Genomic DNA, 22365 nt, shown 5'->3' on the forward strand with positions numbered 1-22365 from the left:
TTAATAGTACCCGCTATGAAGTTTGCTCCGAGGTTCATCGGTCCTTACCCCGTTTTGCAAGTCCTGAACCCTATTGTCTGCAAATTGGGATCGCCTTCCCACTTTCGGGTATAAAATTATTTCCATGTTTCTCTCCTTCGTCCCTTCATTTTAAATCGGTTTCATTCGGAGTCTCCTAGCCCAACCTCGGTAAAGACTGAAGCTGGAACAGAATTTGAAATCAAAACTATTCTTGACTCTCGTTATCTTCACAAGAATTTACAGTATCTGGTAGAATGGAAAGGTTATGGTCCTGAGGAGAGGAGCTGGGTCAAAGCTTCTGAAGTCACTGCTCCCCGACTAGTCCGGATCTTTCATTCTAAACATCCAACGAAACCAGGAAAGTGTCCAGGGGCCACTCCTAGAGGAGGGGGTACTGTCACACTCGCGGCGCTGCGGCTGCCGCGCTTTCCGCTCCGGGTGCGCTGGGTCTCCCGGCGGTCGTCGCCCCCGGTGGGCTCCGGGTCCTCGCGTCTTGCTGGCGCTGCCTCCGGCGGGTTCCCGGGGTGTGGGCGCCGCCATTGCGCCCGGCATCCACGAGAGCGTGGTGAGCGGGTGACGTCATCGGCCCCTTCCGCCAATCGGGAGAAGGCGGGAAGTTCAAAGGCAGACGCCGTATAGAGCCCCGTCGCATGAGTATCGTCTTTCCAATGATCACCAGTGCTAGCAGCATTCAGCGTGTTCTCAAGCTGAACGTCTCCTGTGTTCCAGCATTGCAGAGTATCTTTCAGTGGGACATTTCCTGTGCTACCAGCGTTACAGAGTATCTTTCAGTGGGACATTTCCTGTGCTACCAGCGTTACAGAGTATCTCTCAGTGGGACATTCCCTGTGCTACCAGCGTTACAGTGTATCACTCAGTGGAACCTTCCCCGTGCTACCAGCGTTACAGTGTATCACTCAGTGGAACCTTTTCAGTGCTACCAGCGTTACAGTGTATCACTCAGTGGGACATTATCTGCGTTACCAGCGTTGCAGTGTATCTCTCAAAGGGACACCTCCTGTGCTTCCAGTATTACAGGGTATCCCTAAGTGGAACGCCTCTCAAACTTCCAGAGTTACACTGAATCTCAAATCCTCATTTATTTCTTCAGCATCACTCACAAGTTCTTCATTCTTCTGTGTGCTTCAACATCGTTCTCAAATCTTCATTCATCTCTTCAGCATCGCTCACAAGTTCCTCATTCTTCTGTGTGCTTCAACATCGTTCTCAAATCTTCATTCATTTCTTCAGCATCGCTCACAAGTTCCTCATTCTTCTATGTGCTTCAACATCGTTCTCAAATCTTCACTCATCTCTTCAGCATCGCTCACAAGTTCTTCATTCTTCTGTGTGCTTCAACATCATTCTCAAATCTTCATTCATTTCTTCAACATCGCTCACAAGTTCTTCATGCTTCTGTGTACTTCAGCATCGCCCCCAAGCCTTGGCCACAACTAATTGTTTAGCATTACACGTCGGTTACAACGGCTAAGTTCTGCATGAGGAAAACCTACATCCGGCCATCCCTGCTCCGGCCCAGCTGTGGTTCCTCTTCCCTATCATCGGAAGAACCCCCGAGTTCTCAACACTCCCAACCCAGGTCAGTGACAGTATACTCAGGCCACATGGACCCGGGGGATCGGAACCCAGAGTCAAGCGCCATCCAAAACTTGGCTTCCCGAGTTCAGAGTCAGGAGGCGGCACAGAGCCAGGTGGTGCAGTATCTCCAGGAATTATCCGGCCGGCTGGATCAAATTCAGGCCTCCCTGGCTTCAGTAGTTTCGGCTCCTGCTCCAGTACCCGCTCCAGTAGTCGTCTCCAGTAATGTTCAATCCTCGTCTGGAAAAAGGTCACGCCTTTTTCCTTCCCACTCCCTCTCGCTATAATGGGAATCCAAAGAATTGCCGTGGTTTTCTCAACCAATGCGAGGTGCATTTTGAACTTCTCTCACACAATTTCCCCACGGATTGGTCCAAAGTGGCATACATTATTTCCTTGCTTGAAGGTTCAGCGTTGGATTGGGTGTCTCCGTTGTGGGAACGATCTGACCCATTGGTTTCCAGTTACACTAATTTCATTGCGTCATTCCGAAGGATTTTTGATGAGCCTGGCAGAACGACCGCTGCTTCCTCGGACCTGCTCCGAGTCCGTCAAGGCTCCCGTTCTGTGGGACAGTATGTGGTTCACTTCCAGACCATTGCCTCAGAACTACGCTGGAATAATGATGCTCTCAGGGCCGCTTTCTGGAACGGGCTCTCTGACCGTCTGAAGGACGAGCTGGTCACTAGGGATCTGCCGAATCCTTTAGAAGAGTTGATCTCACTCTGTGTCAAGGTGGATCTTCGCATGCAGGAATGAGGTGGCGAACGTAGTCGGTCGGATCGATCCAGATTCCGGCTTCTTTCGCCTAAGCAAACAGTTACCCCGAGTCCGGACGAACCCATGCAAATCAACCGGTTCCGGCTGTCCCCGGAGGAACGACAGTGCCGTCGTGAGGGTAAACTCTGCCTCTACTGTGGAGCCGCGGATCACTTTATCAAGTTCTGCAAGTCCCGTCCGGGAAACGGGCAGGCCTAGCTTGTTCCGGAGGAGTCAAGTTAGGGGTTACCTCTAAATCTTCTCTGACAGTGGATTGTTTACTCTCCGTGTCTCTGTTTTCTAAATCTATAGCCAAACCTGTTAAGGCCCTGCTGGACTCTGGGGCTGCAGTGAATTTTATTTCTCTTTCTTGTGTTCAGAGTCTGGGTTTACAGTTACAGTCTGTCAAACGACCTATAATGTTGACTGCCATCAATGGTACCAAAATATCTAATGGTCTTATTACAAGTCGCACAGAGCCAATCAAGCTGCAGGTCGGAGCTCTGCATCAAGAACATTTGGAGTTTCTAGTAATTCCGGAGATGCCTCACGATCTTGTTCTTGGTCTACCTTGGCTTAAAATTCACAACCCTCACGTTGACTGGAAGTCATCACAAATATTGTCCTGGAGTTCGTTTTGTCACTCTAGTTGTCTCACTACTGTTTACCCGCTCCGTGCATCTTCCAAGTCGGATGAGGAGCTCATTCCGGAGGCCTACCGGGAGTTCACAGATGTGTTCTCGGAACAGGCGGCCGATCAGTTATCACCCCATAGACCCTGGGACTGTCCCATTGAGCTTATCACAGGAAAAATGCCGCCCCTGGGACGCACATATCCCTTGTCATTACCCGAGACCCAAGCTATGTCGGACTATATCAAATCTAATCTACCGAAAGGATTCATTCGCCCCTCTACCTCCCCGGCTGGAGCAGGTTTCTTTTTCGTGAAGAAGAAGGACGGGGGGTTAACGCCATGTATTGATTATCGTGGCTTAAACGATATCACCGTTAAGAACAAATACCCTTTGCCGCTAATAACTGAGCTATTTGATAGGTTTCGTGGAGCCCACGTCTTCACTAAACTCGACTTAAGAGGAGCCTATAATCTGATACGTATCCGACAGGGGGACGAATGGACGACGGCCTTCAATACCAGGGACGGGCATTACGAATATCTGGTAATGCCGTTTGGCCTCAGCAATGCCCCTGCCGTTTTTCAGGGATTTGTAAATGAAATCTTCCGAGATATGTTATACCAAAGCGTAGTGGTGTACTTGGATGACACCTAATTTAGATCCTGACTGCATGACCAACTACAGACCGGTATCAAACCTTCCTTTCCTAGGAAAGGTTATTGAGAAAGTCGTTGCAAATCAACTGGAAACCCGCCTGACAACCCATGATATTTATGATCCATTTCAATCAGGATTCAGGAGAAGACATAGCACTGAAACAGCCCTGGTGTGTGTGTTAAATGATCTTCTGATGGCAAAAGACAGAGGTGACTGTTCAATATTAATCCTTCTGGATCTCTCGGCAGCATTTGATACCGTGGACCATGGGCTTCTGATTGAGCGATTGATACATTTCTGTGGTCTGGATGGCACAGTCCTAAGCTGGTTCAAATAATTTCTCACAGGCAGGTCACAGAGAGTATCATCTGGATTATACTCATCACCACCAGTGCCATTGCCATGTGGTGTCCCACAAGGTTCTATACTATCCCCCATGCTTTTTGCAGTATACATGCTCCCATTGGGTGAAATAATCAGGCGCCATGGCCTGGTCTACCACTGCTATGCAGATGATACACAACTGTACTTGTCCTTTGCTCCGGGCACTGATAACCCAATAGCAACCCTAAATGGCTGTCTAGCTGAACTACAGGAGTGGATGAGCGCCAGTTGGCTGCGACTGAACCCGGATAAAACAGAGGTCCTTATGATACGACCGCAACATCAAAGGACAAGACTGCAGCATAGCCAACCAAATGGACTTACACTCGGGGATTCAGAATTACAGACCAGTGATCATGTGCGGAATCTTGGCGTTGTCCTGGATGGTGGCTTGACACTTAAACATCAGATATCAGCCACAATCAAATCCTCATTCTTTCACCTGAGGAACATAGCCAGAATCAAGCACTTAATTCCCTCAGATGATATGCCAAAAGTCATACATGCATTTGTATCATCTCGTTTAGACTACTGTAATGCCCTCTACCTTGGTCTACCAGCAAAAGAATTGCAGCGCTTACAGCTGGTGCAAAACACAGCTGCCAGGCTATTAACCAACCAGCCCCGTTCTAGCCACATAACACCCATCCTCTACTCCCTTCACTGGCTGCCTGTACGATGGCGAATCATCTTCAAGATTGGCTTACTGAGTTTCAAAGCATTACATGACCAAGGCCCAAGGTACCTGAAACAGCTTCTGACCCCATACTGCCCCACTCGATTACTGCGATCTGCAGATGAAGGACTTTTAGCAGTACCTAGAATCTACCGTAATTCATCTGGGGGTCGAGCTTTTAGTCATGCGGCTCCGACTCTATGGAACTCACTTCCCCGCACAGTGCGAGAGGCCCCAACTATAGAATCCTTCAAACGTAGACTCAAGACTTTTCTGTTTACTCAAGCATTTCCATAATGTCCCTTTTAGTATCTTCATGCTTCTGTATTTTATGAAAATGTACTTCATTATTTTCTGTACTATATTATGCTATGTATCTGTTAAGCGCCTTGAGTCCTATTGGAGAAAGAGCGCTATATAAATAAAATTATTATTATTATTATTATTATTATTATGATATTTTCTAAGAATCTTGCAGAGCACAGAGTACAGGTCAAAGAAGTACTTCTTCGCTTACGAAGGAATCGTCTCTACGGCAAGATATCCAAATGTGTATTTGAGGTCCCTTCGATTCCGTTCCTCGGTTATGTCATCTCGGGTACGGAGCTTCGCATGGATCCGGAAAAACTCACTGCCATTCGGGACTGGACTCAGCCTCTCTCCTTGAAAGCGGTACAAAGATTCCTGGGCTTTGCAAATTACTACCGGAAATTCATTAAGGGATTTTCTACCATCGTTGCACCCATTACTGCCCTAACCAAAAAGGGCTCTGACCCAAGTCTCTGGTCTTCCGAAGCTGTAGAAGCGTTTGCCCGGTTGAAATCAGCCTTTATGTCTGCTCCGGTACTCCAACAACCGAATTTCTCAAAACCATTCTTCTTGGAAGTCGATGCTTCCTCAGTAGGCATCGGTGCCGTCCTTTCACAGTACTCTACTGATGGGAAGTTACATCCATGTGGTTTCCATTCTCGTAAGTTCTCTCCTGCTGAACAAAACTACACCATTGGAGATCAGGAACTTTTAGCAATAAAATCTGCCCTAGAAGAATGGAGGTACTTATTGGAAGGTGCTAAACACCTAATTACTATTTACACCGATCACAAGAGCTTGTTGTATATCAAGACGGCCCAGTGCTTGAATCCCCGTCAAGCTAGATGGGAGCTCTTCTTCACTCGGTTCTCGTTCGTTATTAAGTACCGGGCCGGGACTCTTAACGCTAAGGCTGATGCTCTGTCTCGTTCTTTAACGGCCTCTGATGAGGAGAATTCCTTTGAAAAGAGTTTAATTCTCAGTCAAGTCTCTATTTCAGCAGCTCCCACCTCTCTGGGTCCTCCCCCTGGGAGAATGTCTGTACCAGTTGAATTTCGACCAAAGTTACTGCAGTGGGCTCATATCTCCAAGTTTTCCGGTCATCCTGGAGTTCAAAAAATGTGTGAATTTCTACGAAGGTCATATTGGTGGGACACCATGAAGAAGGATATACAAGATTATGTCAATTCATGTCCTCAATGTGCTCAGCACAAAACTCTTCGTCTGCCTCCTGCGGGGTTGCTTCGTCCACTGTCCATTCCTAAGAAACCCTGCAGCCATATTTCTATGGACTTTATTACCAAATTACCTCTCTCCAAGGGTTACAATACCATCTGGGTGATTATTGACCGTTTTTCAAAAATGGCACATTTTGTTCCGTTGACCGGTTTACCAACGGCTCCCAAGTTGGCTTTACTATTTATTTGTGAACACTTCCCCCTGCACGGGTTACCTCGGGAGATAGTCTCTGATCGAGGGGTACAGTTCACTGCAAGATTTGGAGAGCTCTCTGCTCAGCCTTACAAATAAAACTCAAGTTCTCATCTGCTTACCATCCACAAACAAATGGGCAAACTGAAGGTGTCAATCAAGATTTAGAGACTTTTCTCCTTGTTTATCTCTCTCCCTCACAGGACGATTGGGTGGAACTGTTACCCTGGGCCGAGTTTGCCCATAATCATCTGTACCACTCTTCCACTGGTGAGTCCCCATTCTTCATTAATTACGGATTCTATCCACGAGTCCCAGAATTACCAATTTTTCCTTCGGAGGATGTTCCTGCTGCAGCTTCCACTCTCCGGCACTTCAGTCAAATCTGGAGTAAGGTTTATGCTAATCTCAAGAAAATCTCTAGTCGCTACAAATTCTTTGCGGATAGAAAACGGCGAGCAGCTCCTCAATACAAAGTTGGTGACAGGGTATGGCCCTCTACCCGCAATCTTCGTTTAAGAGTACCCGCTCTGAAGTTTGCTCCGAGGTTCATCGGTCCTTACCCCGTTTTGCAAGTCCTGAACCCTGTTGTCTGCAAATTGGGCCACTCCTAGAGGAGGGGGTACTGTCACACTCGCGGCGCTGCGGCTGCCGCGCTTTCCACTCCGGGTGCGCTGGGTCTCCCGGCGGTCGTCGCCCCGGTGGACTCCGGGTCGTCGCGTCTTGCTGGCGCTGCCTCCGGCGGGTTCCCGGGGTGTGGGCGCCGCCATTGCGCCCGGCATCCACGAGAGCGTGGTGAGCGGGTGACGTCATCGGCCCCTTCCGCCAATCGGGAGAAGGCGGGAAGTTCAAAGGCAGACGCCGTATAGAGCCCCGGCGCCTGAGTATCGTCTTTCCAATGATCACCAGTGCTAGCAGCGTTCAGCGTGTTCTCAAGCTGAACGTCTCCTGTGTTCCAGCATTGCAGAGTATCTTTCAGTGGGACATTTCCTGTGCTACCAGCGTTAGAGTATCTTTCAGTGGGACATTTCCTGTGCTACCAGCGTTACAGAGTATCTCTCAGTGGGACATTCCCTGTGCTACCAGCGTTACAGTGTATCACTCAGTGGAACCTTCCCCGTGCTACCAGCGTTACAGTGTATCACTCAGTGGAACCTTTTCAGTGCTACCAGCGTTACAGTGTATCACTCAGTGGGACATTATCTGCGTTACCAGCGTTGTAGTGTATCTCTCAAAGGGACACCTCCTGTGCTTCCAGTATTACAGGGTATCCCTAAGTGGAACGCCTCTCAAACTTCCAGAGTTACACTGAATCTCAAATCCTCATTTATTTCTTCAGCATCACTCACAAGTTCTTCATTCTTCTGTGTGCTTCAACATCGTTCTCAAATCTTCATTCATCTCTTCAGCATCGCTCACAAGTTCCTCATTCTTCTATGTGCTTCAACATCGTTCTCAAATCTTCACTCATCTCTTCAGCATCGCTCACAAGTTCTTCATTCTTCTGTGTGCTTCAACATCGTTCTCAAATCTTCATTAATTTCTTCAACATCGCTCACAAGTTCTTCATTCTTCTGTGTACTTCAGCATCGCCCCCAAGCCTTGGCCACAACTAATTGTTTAGCATTACACGTCGGTTACAACGGCTAAGTTCTGCATGAGGAAAACCTACATCCGGCCATCCCTGCTCCGGCCCAGCTGTGGTTCCTCTTCCCTATCATCGGAAGAACCCCCGAGTTCTCAACACTCCCAACCCAGGTCAGTGACACTCGGTTATTCCCGCCTGACTCAGAAAACCTGAACGAGGCAAAACGTCATCATCCCGCTGTTGGATTCTTGCGAGATTCGTATTCCATATAAAGAGCCGCGCGTCGCCGCCATTTTCACTCATGCATTGTAGAGAAAGTGGAGAGGACGTGGCTACGTTCTCTCAGTGGAAATCTCAATCTTAATATCAGTGCCCAGTATCAGTGCTTACTTATTGCTGCTCAGTAATACTAGTAGTGTGTCTCTCCTGCTCAGTGTCAGTTCTCAGTTAGTATCCTTATCAGTGCTCAGGATCACTGCTCATTGTCTTGTGCTGCATTGTGGTGACCAGTATACTACAGTACATTACTAATAGTCCAGTGCTGCATCTTGCTGCTCTGTGTCAGTTCTAGTATCCTCATCAGTGCTCAGTATCACTGCTCATTGTCTTGTGCTGCATTGTTGTGACCAGTATACTACAGTACATTACTAATAGTCCAGTGCTGCATCTTGCTGCTCAGTGTCAGTTCTAGTATCCTCATCAGTGCTCAGTGTCACTGCTCATTGTCTTGTTACATTGTGGTGACCAGTATACTACAGTACATTACTAATAGTCCAGTGCTGCATCTTGCTGCTCTGTGTCAGTTCTAGTATCCTCATCAGTGCTCAGTATCACTGCTCATTGTCTTGTGCTGCATTGTGGTGACCAGTATACTACAGTACATTACTAAAAGTCCAGTGTCTTGTGCTGCATCTTGCTGCTGTAGGGTGCTGTGGTAGTGTCCTGTCACTGTGCATAGGTCATCATCATTCCAGTCACAGTGGTATCTGGTATCTATCTAGTGGTATCTAATTCCAGACATTACTGCCGTATAATTCCAGATATATTACTGGCATATAATTCCACACATTAAAAAAATGGAGAACAAAAAGTTGGAGGGTAAAATAGGGAAAGATCAAGATCCACTTCCACCTAGTGCTGAAGCTGCTGCCACTAGTCATGGCAGAGACGATGAAATGCCATTAACGTCGTCTGCCAAGGCCGATGCCCAATGTTCAGTAAAATGACCCAAAAATCTAAATTAAAATCGTCTGAGGAGAAGCGTAAAGTTGCCAATATGCCATTTACGACACGGAGTGGCAAGGAATGGCTGAGGTCCTGGCCGATGTTCATGGCTAGTGGTTCAGCTTCATATAATGATGGAAGCACTCATCCTCCCGCTAGAAAAATGAAAAGAGTTAAGCTGGCAAAAGCACAGCAAAGAACTGTGCCTTCTTCTAAATCACAAATCCCCAAGGAGAGTCCAATTGTGTCGGTTGCGATGCCTGACCTTCCCAACACTGGACGGGAAGAGGTGGCTCCTTACACCATTTGCACGCCCCCTGCAAGTGCTGGAAGGAGCACCCACAGTCCAGTTCCTGATATTCAAATTGAAGATGTCACTGTTGAAGTACACCAGGATGAGGATATGGGTGTTGCTGGCTCTGAGGAGGAAATTGACAAGGAGGATTCTGATGGTGAGGTGGTTTGTTTAAGTCAGGCACCCGGGGAGACACCTGTTGTCCGTGGGATGAATAAGGCCATTGAAATGCCTGGTCAAAATACAAAAAAAAAATCACCTCTTCGGTGTGGAATTATTTTAACAGAAATGCGGACAACAGGTGTCAAACCATGTGTTGCCTTTGTCAAGCTGTAATAAGTAGGGGTAAGGATGTTAACCACCTAGGAATATCCTCCCTTATACGTCACCTGGAGCGCATTCATCAGAAGCCATTGACAAATTCAAAAACTTTGGGTAACAACGGAAGCAGTCCACTGACAACTAAATCCCTTCTTCCTCTTGTACCCAAGCTCCTGCAAACCACCCCACCAACTCCCTCAATGTCAATTTCCTCCTTAGACAGGAACGCCAATAGTCCTGCAGGCCATGTCACTGGCAAGTCTGACGAGTCCTCTCCTAACTGGGATTCCTCCGATGGATCCTTGAGTGGAACGCCTACTGCTGACGCTGCTGTTGTTGCTGCTGGGAGTCGATCGTCATCCCAGAGGGGAAGTCGGAAGACCACTTGTAGTACTTCCAGTAAGCAATTGACTATCCAACAGTCCTTTGCGAGGAAGAGGAAATATCACAGCAGTCATCCTGTTGCAAAGCGGATAACTCAGGCCTTGACAACTATGTTGGTGTTAGATGTGCGTCCGGTATCCGCCGTTAGTTTACAGGGACTTAGAGAATTGCTTGAGGTAGGGTGTCCCCGGTACCATATACCATCTAGGTTCCACTTCTCTAGGCAGGCGATACCGAGAATGTACACAGACGTCAGAAAAAGAGTCACCAGTGTCTTAAAAAATGCAGTTGCACCCACTGTCCACTTAACCACGGACATGTGGAGAAGTGGAGCAGGGCAGACTAAGGACTATATGACTGTGACAGCCCACTGGGTAGATGTATTGCCTCCCGCAGCAACAAAAGCAGCAGCGGCACCAGTAGCAGCATCTCGCAAACGCCAACTCGTTCCTAGGCAGGCTACGCTTTGTATCACTGCTTTCCATAAGAGGCACACAGCTGACAACCTCTTACGGAAACTGAGGGACAGCATCGCAGATTGGTTTACCCCAATTGGACTCTCCTGGGGATTTGTGACATCAGACAACGCCACCAATATTGTGCGTGCATTACATGTGGGCAAATTCCAGCACATCCCATGTTTTGCACATACAATGAATTTGGTGGTGCATAATTTTATTTAAAACGACAGGTGCGTGCAGGAGATGCTGTCGATGGCCCGGAGAATTGCAGGCCACTTTCGGCATTCAGCCACCGCGTGCCGAAGACTGGAGCACCAGCAAACACTCCTGAACATGCCCTGCCATCAGCTGAAGCAAGAGGTGGTAACGAGGTGGAATTCAACCCTCTATGTGCTTCAGAGGATGGAGGAGCAGCAAAAGGCCATTCAAGCCTATATACATCTGCCTACGATATAGGCAAAGGAGGGGGAATGCACCTGACTCAAGCGCAGTGGAGAATGATTTCCATGTAGTGCAAGGTTCTCCAACCCTTTGAACTTGCCACACGTGAAGTCAGTTCAGACACTGCCAGCCTAAGTCAGGTCATTCCCCTCATCAGGCTTTTGCAGAAGAAGCTGGAGACATTGAAGGAGGAGCTGAAACGGAGCGATTCCGCTAGGCATGTGGGACTTGTGGATGGAGCCCTTCATTCGCTTAACCAGGATTCACGGGTGGTCAATCTGTTGAAATCAGAGCACTACATTTTGGCCACCGTGCTCGATCCTAGGTTTAAAGCCTACGTTGTATCTCTCTTTCCAGCAAACACAAGTCTGCAGATGTTCAAAGACCTGCTGGTGAGACAATTGTCAAGTCAAGCGGAACGTGATCCGTCAACAGCTCCTCCTTCATTTTCTACCGCCAGTGGAGCGGCCAGGAAAAGGATAACATTTCCAAAACCACCCGCTGGCGGTGATGCAGGGCAGTCAGGAGCAAGTGCTGACATCTGGTCCGGACTGAAGGACATGCCAACGATTACTGACATGTCTACTGTCACTGCATATGATTCTGTCACCATTGAAAGAATGGTGGAGGATTATATGAGTGACAGCATCACTGTAGGCATATCAAACAGTCCGTACGTATACTGAAAGGAAAAAGAGGCAATTTGGAGGCCCTTGCACAAACTGGCTTTATTAGTTGCCCTCCCTCCAGTGTGTACTCCGAAAGAGTGTTTAGTGCAGCCAGTCACTTTGTCAGCAATCAGCGTAGGAGGTTACTTCCAGAAAATGTGGAAAGATGATGTTCATCAAACTGAATTATAATAAATTCCTCCGTGGAGACATTTACCAGCAATTGCCTCCAGAAAGTACACAGGGACCTGTGATGATGGATTCCAGTGGGGACGAATTAATACTCTGTGAGGAGGAGGATGTACACAGTTAAAGGGGTGAGGAATCGGGGGATGAGGATGAGGTGGACATCTTGCCTCTGTAGAGCCAGTTTGTGCAAGGAGAGATTGATTGCTTCTTTTTTGGTGGGGGCCCAAACCAACCAGTCATTTCAGCCACAGTCGTGTGGCAGACCCTGTCGCTGAAATGATTGGTTTGTTAAAGTGTGCATGTCCTGTTTATACAACATAAGGGTGTGTGGGAGGGTCCAAGGACAATTCCATCTTGCACCTCTTTTTTTTTTTTTTTAATCTTTGCACCATGTTCTGTTTGGGGACTATTTTTTTAAGTACCATCCTGTCTGACACTGCAGTGCCACTCCTAGATGGGCCAGGTGTTTGTACCGCCCACTTGTGTCGCTTAGCTTAGTCATCCAGCGACCTCGGTGCAAATTTCAGGACTAAAAATAATGGTGTGAGGTGTTCAGAATAGACTGGAAATGAGTGGAAATTATGGTTATTGAGGTTAATAATACTATAGGATCAAAATTACCCCCAAATTCTATGATTTACGCTGTTTTTGAGTTTTTTTGTTTTTTGTTTTTTTTAAACACCCGAATCCAGCAAAAATTCGAAAGGGAGGTTTTGCCAAAATGCATCCGAATCCAAAACACGACTGCGAAACCGAATCCAAAACAAAAACACAAAACCCGAAAAATGCCCGCTGCACATCTCTATTTCTTATATAGCTCAGCATATTCCGTTGTACTTTACAATTTGAACAATAGTAATAGAACAAAACTGGGTAATAACAAACAGACATAGAGGTGGGAAGGACCTGCTCGCAAGCTTACAATCTATAGGGAAAAAAGCATTGATACACAAGGATTGTAGAAATTATATTAAATTAAAAGGCAAAAAAAATGTCCAATTGAACACTAAGTTATTAATGCCCCCAGCCCTCTCCTCCCAGGTATCCATTCACATGGTCGACCATGTTATGGTCGACAGTCATTAGGTCGACCACTATTTGTCGACATTGACATGGTCGACATGGACACATGGTCGACACATGAAAATGGTTGACACATGGAAGGTCGACACATGTAAAGGTCGACATGAGTTTTTTTACTTTTTTTTCTTTTGGGGAACTTTTCCATACTTTATGATCCACGTGGACTACGATTGGTACGGTAATCTGTGCCGAGCGAAGCGGTAGCGGAGTGAAGGCACCATGCCCGAAGCATGGCGAGCGAAGCGAGACATGCGAGGGGATGCGGTGCACTAATTGGGGTTCCCAGTCACTTTACTCAAAAAACGACACCAAAAAAAGGTAAAAAACTCACGTCGACCTTTTCATGTGTCGACCTTTCATGTGTCGACCATTTTCATGTGTCGACCATGTGTCCATGTCGACCATGTCAATGTCGACCAATAGTGGTTGACCTAATGACTGTCGACCATAACATGGTCGACCATTCATACCGGAACCCTCCTCCCATTAGAACATGCAACAAATCAAACCCCTGCAGACTCCACCATCATGGTCTCCGAATATGCACACTTTCCCTTATTAACAGGCATCACTCAAAATTAAGCAACGAATGGTAATTGCCCAAATTAATTCATAATCTATAAAATAAAAATTTTTAGACAAAGTTGTCTCTTCCATTATCCTTTATATGTTATCACTTTGTCCAAACACCATGGGTAAAAAAAATGGTTCTTTCCTATTAAATCAGCCCACATTTATAGAAATAAAATCAGTGTACTTTGATTTACATGCATATTTAGCAATTGGCGTTTTGAGTGCCCACAATTTGTACTGTACACACTTTGCATGGTATAAAATAAATAATACCATACCATATTTGTCTGACTCTGGAATCGCAGAACCACCTACTGACTGAGTCCGTGGGAAGTGAAATTAGTAGGTCTCATTTTCTGCAAGATTGTCACATGACGATCAAATGAGAAAGCTTTACTTATTTTCTTGTTTGTTTTATTAGCTACTAATGACATATGAACATGTTACCCCGCATAACCTCTTAGTACCTACTATCGGCCCCTTTCTCTCTTTGTACTAATAATGTATGGGCTCTACAGCTACTGACCTATTTGGAGATATACAGTAGGAGCTGAATGTACTGAATTGCACAAATTCGCACTACACATACGCCAAAACTGGGCGCCGGGAGCTATGATCTTTGCAGAGTAATACTCATTTTAGTTACTACTGAGTTGCAGACAATTCCGAATGCTGACTGTTCAAGTATTTTCTAGCATAATCCGCACCCATGTTAAAGTGCGCATCTTGGCCGCTTCTCACTTACAGATGGATGGGTGGCACCGGCTGGCAACCAGACAGTAATGCTATTTGCTATGGGCATGTGCAGAAATGTGTTACATCCTAATCTGAACAGTGGGTGCACAGAGATCCTCACGATTTAATTTGGTTCTCCTGCACCAAGGATGGGGGTGGAGCAAATGCTGATGATAGATGCGCCTGACTCGGATTACCAGATTTAACTTACCTGCACATGGTTAAAGAAATCCACAAAACATGACCTGCTGGTGATACTTGAGGACTGGAGTTAAGAATCTCTGATACAGAAGATGAGACCCACCTATATAGGTACAAACACAGTTCAATCATTTCACAACAGGCAAAGCGATAAATCACTTTTGGTGGTTGACTATGACATTATTTTATACATCTATTAGAAGGAATCACTGATGTGGCAATGCTCTTAATAGTCTATATGACTGAAATACCATTTACATACTGGCCAAAAAAATGGAGCAGATGACGAGACATCTAAATGCGTCATATGGGTGATAACAGAGAGCACAAGCTGAAGTAATCCTGACACCGTCAGCTGACCATGGATGTTATGTGGGGCCCATTTATCATTAACCGCAAATTAAATGCCATCTTGGCACGATATTAGTGCCCAGAACCGCACTGCAATATGCAATTATTAACAGCGGGATGTATCACTGGGCACCCTTAGGGACAGGAGCTCAGAAAGGAGTCCGTCTCTGTGATGTGCTCAGTGAGCTGCTGGCGCTCCCGCTAACCGCACATGTACACAGGCCATTTCCGTGGAGGATTGCAGGGGAACCCTACGGAACAACATTTGCGATGTGTAGCCCATAGGCTACAGTGGGCAACACAGATGGCTTCAGATGGCGGTAGCTGCGGGGGCAGTCTCCGGAATGATTCGCATTCCAGAAATGCATAAATCTGGCAGTATCAGGGGGATGTGGCTGGCGGCAGGAATGGAGGGATTGCAGCAGGTATCGGAGCTATCTGCTGCGGTCTCTCTGTGATACAGTCAGGGCAGTGGCGTATCTATAATGGGTGCAGTGTGTGCGGTGCACCGGGCATCTGAGTCCAGAGGGGAACCACACCGCACACACTGCACCCATTTCTTGTATACTTACCTTTCTGGTGTCCGTGTGTGGGCCCCCTCCTCTCCTGTAGCCAGCAGTGCTGCTGTTAGCGCTCTGAGCACTAGAGACTCTGGCACATTGCCAGAGTCTACAGTGCATGTACAGGTCTTCGAAAAAATGGCCGCCGCACCATTTTTCCGGAGGACTGCACATGCGCCATAGACTCTGGCACTGTGCCAGAGTCTCTAGTGCTCAGAGCACTATCAGCAGCACTGCTGGCTACAGGAGAGGAGGGGGCCCACACACAGAGACTGCACACGGGACCCCTCCTCTCTAAGGGCCTAATTCAGACCTGAGCAATGCTGTGCGTTTTCGCACAGCAGCTGATCAGGTCTTAACTGCGCATGCGCCGGTGCTGCAGTGTGCCTGCGCATGCCAGACAGCCGACGGCCATCTCAGCCCTGTGATTGTCTCAGCCTGATTGACAGGCAGAGGCGGTTGCTGGGTGGGAGGGGGCGGGCCGGCGGCATTTGGCCGCCATTTTAGGGGTGTGGTCTGGGCAGCGCAGGCGTGCCTGGACCGTGTGGGGGGCGGGCCGCGGTGGCTGCGTAACGTCACACGCAGCCGCTGCGACCCGGACGGCGACGAGTAGCTCCCTGCCAGCACGCAGGACCTGTGCTGTTAGGGAGCTACTCACCAAGTACAAAAGCATCGCTGCTGTGGGATGCTTTCGTACTTGTGCGGCGGGGCAGAGCCAGACATGCGGGGCAGACTAGCCCTGTGCTGGGCGTCCCCTCGCATGTCTGAGTAACTGATCGTAGCCGTGCAAAATTTTGCACAGCTACGATCAAGTCTGAATTAGGCCCTAAATACGCCCCTGAGTCAGGGGATTCTTAATATTCGTGCTTAATCCCCGAAAACACCCGTTTTCAGTAATCAAAATGCAAATATACATGGATAAATGGGTCCTTTTATCTCTAGTGATGCCACTAATAGGTCAATTACTATCCACCACTGTGTCTTTAACCAGTCTCAGACTGAGTACTAGGTTCCAAGTACTAATCTAAAGTTTCATGTTTAAAGGTCAAATCATTATATTGTCTAATTTCACAGCTCTGATATCATGGTTAAAGTGTTGTCTTAACTTCAATAAAAAATACAGAGAAATAATATATAATAAATTTATCTTAAGCTTCTGAACATTACAGCGTTCCAGGTACCATTTAACATAGTTGCATTGTTTGTAGTTACAAAATGATGTACCAGAATCTATGCATGGAACTGCTCAGTAAGCCATAATGCACATTGTAATAAGCCATAACTAATTACCTCCGTTATCTGCATTCTCCATTATTTGAAAGGTTTTGAGATAGAGAATAGCTTACTTATATAAAATGTACTGAAACATGGTTATTTTTATTTTTGCATTTCTGCCTCAACTCATTATTGGAACAAAGCGACTATTATCATGTTATTGGGAATGTAATACTGATGATCAAATAAAAATTTTTTTTTTTTTAAGTATATAATTTTTTTGTTAACTAAAATTGTGTTTAGCAATTGAAAGCAAACAGTGAGTCAGTAGCGAATGCTGCGAGGATCTATTGTCGTGAAGTGGTTAAACCAATCTGTCTCTAGATTATTTTGTCGCCTGTCACCCTTCTTCTGAGTTTTCTCGCTAAAGCTTCCACATTCAAAGCATGAAAAGGCCCAAACAATTTACAGAATGAGTCAGGAGAGAGAGAGAAAAAAAAACCGCAGACATTTCAAAGAAAGCCAACGGGGAAAAGCATTATAATTTCATAATATTATTTCCTTAAACGTGGCCGGGAGATGCATTCAGATCTGAGGTTTGAAAAGGAGCGAAGCTTTCAATGTGATCGCAAGCTGGATTTGCTCTCCCTCCCTGCCTTTTGATCATGTTGTTTTACCTGTATTTTGAAACATTTCAACGCGGCTCCCCGCTGTGCCAGAGAGAGGTACACTACCACCGCTGTCAGGCAACAATGCCATTCTAATATCTGACATAGCCTCTATTCATTTCCAGTAATAGGCGCTTACAGCCATGCTTCGACTATGGGATCTGCCTGCGCTGTGTCTGATTTTCCCTGATTACTTGGACTCTGTCACATCACAAGCTCAGAGGTCACCGTCGCACAGCTTGAGAGGCAAATGTTAAGAGTATTTCACAATATTTGCATCCGTCCAGTATCCCTCTCATATCTATAATTCATCCCCGCTGTTCAACAGTCGTCCGTTCATTAAATGCTTGCCGTCCCTGTAACTAAAAGGCTTCAGCTTTGATTTTTTTTGTTGATAAATTAAGGTTTTCTTTTGGTTTAATTTTTATGCTGTTATAATAGGTGGTAATTCACCTTTTATTTTAATTTTACAGACCCCTATGTAATATGTTGGTGCTTTTGTAAATACTGTATTTATGTCTGTGTTCTCTGAGCAGACAAAGGCGTCTGTCGTGCACTATACTGTAATTATGACTGTACACAATAGATCTGTTTACGATATACTCCATAGACCTGTATTATATAACTTATTTCTGCTCTTTTCTGCAATTAGGCTGTTCACGTAATATCCGTTGAAACTATACTCCATAAATCAGCATTTTATAAGCTTACCTCTGCACCAGAATTAGGTATGTATATCAAATATATTTATATCTATGTATAATATCTATTCTCTCTCTCTCACTATATATATATATATATATATATATATATATATGTATATATATATATATATATATATATATAAAACAGTCCAGAACAAGACCGGCACTCAGAGACAATAAATGGTTCAATATAACAGCATGTGTGGTCCGAAGACTGTCAACGTTTCGGGGCCCGTAGCCCTGTCGTCAGAACACACAAACAACCGTCCTAACCGGCTACGGGCCCCGAAACATTGACAGTCTTTGGACCAATACATGCTGTTATATTGAACCATTCACTGTCTCTGAGTGCCGGTCTTGTTCTGGACTGTTGTGTATTTTCTGACCTTGGCACCTGAGCAAGTTGACTCTATATGCGAGGGCCGGCTGCTTCTGGATTCCCATATATATATATATATATATATATATATATAGTAAACAAATACTTTTTACCTGTTTCATAAAAATTTTGTTTGTTACCCCATGATTACATATGTAGTCTTAGAATTGGGCCCCATCAATACAGTACCTGTTTATAATATTCTTTATTAGTGAGTGTGTATTTTATATATATATATATATATATATATATATATATATATATATTATAAAGCGAAAAGGAGATAATGTAAACATCTATAAATCTATCAATATATATATATATATATATATATATATATATCTTGTATTTGATTATGGTTTGTCATTTTTTTCACACCGCAAGATGGGAGCGTTGAATGTAAAACAATTAAAACAAACAAGATTTAATTGACCACTACAATCTGATAGATATTTATGGAGAGCTGAAATACACTTGTATTCACTGCTATGAGAACATTCTACAAAATCTTGTCAATTGTATATGTTTAATAATGACATAATCATGAGTAATCCTGCATCTTGCGCTATAAAAATCTTTGGGGCCTTTGTTATAACACTGAAAAGCGACATAATTCCAGACCCCCCCTTCCTCTTTCCCGCGCCACTTTTCCCCCTAAATGTATTTTTCTTAGGATACCATATTTTCTATAAAGCTGTAGTAATTAATTGAGCAACCTACAGTGCACACGGGGTCAAGTAAGCAGTTTAAAAACTCCATTTTCACCTGACAATAGGGTAGGCATAACCTAGCACTATAGCTAATAGAGAAATACTGTATATTGTTGTAAGCATTTCCAATATAATTTCTGTATTGTCAGAGACACATTGTGACGTATAAAGCAGGTCAAGGTTGTTGAGGTTGTGCAGCAAAAACATTCCTTTGTATTTTAGTATGTACAATTGTCAAGTGCATAGGGAAGCGATACTAGAGGAATGCCATCGAAACGTGTCGGTTTTCTGCGGCTTTAACAGATATACTGGCCTTTTTGTTGCCGAGTTTACAGGGAAATGACAAAAGGAATATGAACATCGCAAGTATCCAATCCCATGTGAATATAAAGTATATTACCATCATTGAACAAGCTTTTTTTATATTTGTTCAGCTAAACTTCCAAAATATACATTGCGAATTATAGTTTACTGATGGGAGCTGACATTTATTCCACAAGCAAAATGTATTTCAGATTCAAATATTTGTATCTATATCATGTCAAATTCCAAGCTAAAAAAGGCTGTAAATAGTTCAAGCTACTCAGTACTTGTTTATAAAGCAACAACTAAGATATATATTGTTTGTATGATTTAGCATAGCTCTTTGGGGTAATTTAATTCAGTGCAATCGCCCCGAATGTTGCCTTACAACTTTGAGACGGAAAGCACTTCACAACCAGCATCTGCAGTAATTTTCCCACACACATCCTAATTAGCTCGGATTGGGTAGCGTACTGGACATTAATGTACACATGTACTGTAGGTACCTACGAATGTTCGGCGGCACATAACGCAGATTTCAATCACCCCCTTTGTGTACTTAATTTATAGAATAAAATTATCTAAACTCCTATACTTTCTCCCCTAAATGCCTATCTTTGTATCTTTGAACAGGTAATAATCATACAACATAGTAAAACATTAAATAATCAATTATCACCAGCATTCCGTTTCGTTAGCTGACGTTGTTACATAAGTGCTCCAGCGTTACCCTTGTTGACAGCAATCCAATTGTTACATCTTGTCTACCCATTGTACTGATTACTGGTGTGTCTTCAGGTCAGGATTGTGTTAATGCCAAGTATAAATAAATTCTGGTGTACTTGTATACCGCTGCTACTGCTTTATAAGTAAATAACATGCTCTATTATTATTCCTACAGCGTGCGCACAAGTCATTTACATTGTGCCACTTAATGTGCCATTTTGTACTGCCAGGGTGTACTTGGGTTCTTTATACTGTTTCCCTATGTGCACAATACAGTATATACTGTGGCAGGGACCGCATGATTCCACATGAGGTTAATGTGGAACAGCAGGCTTTTGCAAAATTGGAGCAGCAGCAATAGGCCTGATGGAATCCAGTCTGGGTTTTAGCTGAGTCTGTTGTAAGCCACAGCTGTGCTAATTACTACAACTTGTCTGCTACCTTTAAAAATGTCTTTGTTCAGTAGGTCAGTGCTCCTGATGCCAGCAAGTGGCCAGGCGATAGGTTGGGGTCTGGGCTTACGTTAGGAGCCATTTGGAATTTGTACTCTTTTTATTTTTTATAATTTGGAATGTTGTGCTGCTGTTTAAAGGTTACCTGTAAAATCTGACCTGCAAAACCTGCATGTACTGTGTAACCTGCCTGGGGTGGAAATAAAGTGAGTTGCACTGTACTCCATCTATGTGATTTCTGTCACAATACATACGCACACATACGTACACAGACAGAAATAGATATACAGTAGGTGTGTAGATAGATAGATAGATAGATAGATAGATAGATAGATAGATAGATAGATAGATAGTAGAAGCAGGAAGAATTTACAGGACTTTTAAAGAGGTTAAAGTCTCTCATTCCTTAACAAATAATCAAATAACCAACTTTTCTGGCCACATAGTGCCCTTTCTAATGGTCATCATAAAGGGTTAGCTGTAACCCGAAACATATATTATTTGTTAAAGAATAAAATCGTTAACTACTATAAAATTAAAGGGAAGAGATTTATGAAATCTTGAAGAGAGATAAAGCGGAGAAGGTGCTCATAGCACGTGTGTGTGAGTGTGTGTGTGTGTGTGTGTGTGTGTGTGTGTGTGTGTGTGTGTGTGTGTGTGTGTGTGTTCTTCAGGGGCTCAGGAATGTTTTTTGGTTGGGGGGCATAGTAAACTAACCATTTTGGCGCTCCTCCCTGATTCATCCCTTCCCCCCCGTGCAGCGAACACTTATCTCCGGCTCACCGTGGAGTGTCCTACTGTAAAAAGGCTACCGCCGCCACCGCATCCTGCTGCCACATGTCCTGTCCTGTCCTGGTCGGCTCTTCACCCTTCAGGGATGCATTACTGGGAGGCGGTGTGGCCATGCTGGGCCTGCTGGGACATCCCCACCTCCTCCCAGTAATGCATCAGTGATGAAGAACTAACTGGCTGGAACCAGACAGGGGGCAGCACACTGCGGCGCCGACGGCAGACTTTTAAAGTAGGCATCTCAGCGGGGATCCGGAGGTAAGCGCTCCACAGCGCCTGCGCCTCTCTCAAGTTTGGGGGAGGGGCATGCTGCCCCCCTTCATTCCGACGCCACTTGCGTGTTTGTGTGTGTGTGCGGTGTGCGCGTGTGTGTCTGTGTGTGTGTGTATATATATATATATATATATATATATATATAAAAAACAAACAAAAAGACCAAATGTGCTCAGTATAGAGCCCAAAACATGCTTGTATTCAATTTCATAATTCCATGTATGTTCCAAGAGAATTTTCTCCACGGTGTGGGTTTTTTGTTGTTATTAGGCACCTGTAAGTATAACCTCACACCAAGTAGACACCCGACAAGAAAGATGGATAATCGCCTAATTAAATATGATACCGAAACTTTTTATTAAAATTTGCATATACAGTTAAAATTAACATCACAAAACAGCTCAGGAAATCCGTCAGTCTCAACAGTTGGAACAATCACCTTCACCTTTACAGGTGTGAGCTCAAAAGGTGTAATGGTGAACTAGACAGAAGACTGTAACTGATTCAAATCTTGAAATCAGCACCTTTTGAGCTCACACCTGTAAAGGTGAAGGTGATTTGATTGTTCCAACTGTTGAGACTGACGGATTTCCTGAGCTGT

At 45.0% G+C, this 22365-nt stretch overlaps 1 long non-coding RNA gene across 1 annotated transcript in view; it reads left to right on the forward strand.

Annotated features, from left to right (window-relative positions):
* Window positions 1-20894, forward strand: part of LOC134948619 (uncharacterized) — a 91109-nt gene extending 70215 nt beyond the window's left edge. Inside the window, exons 3-4 of the long non-coding RNA XR_010182986.1 lie at window positions 18081-18156; window positions 19444-20894. This is a non-coding gene — a long non-coding RNA (uncharacterized LOC134948619). The remainder of the gene's footprint in view (window positions 1-18080; window positions 18157-19443) is intronic.
* Window positions 20895-22365: the final 1471 nt, after the last annotated feature.

Source organism: Pseudophryne corroboree, chromosome 8, assembly GCF_028390025.1.
Source record: "Pseudophryne corroboree isolate aPseCor3 chromosome 8, aPseCor3.hap2, whole genome shotgun sequence".
Taxonomy (NCBI): domain Eukaryota; kingdom Metazoa; phylum Chordata; class Amphibia; order Anura; family Myobatrachidae; genus Pseudophryne; species Pseudophryne corroboree.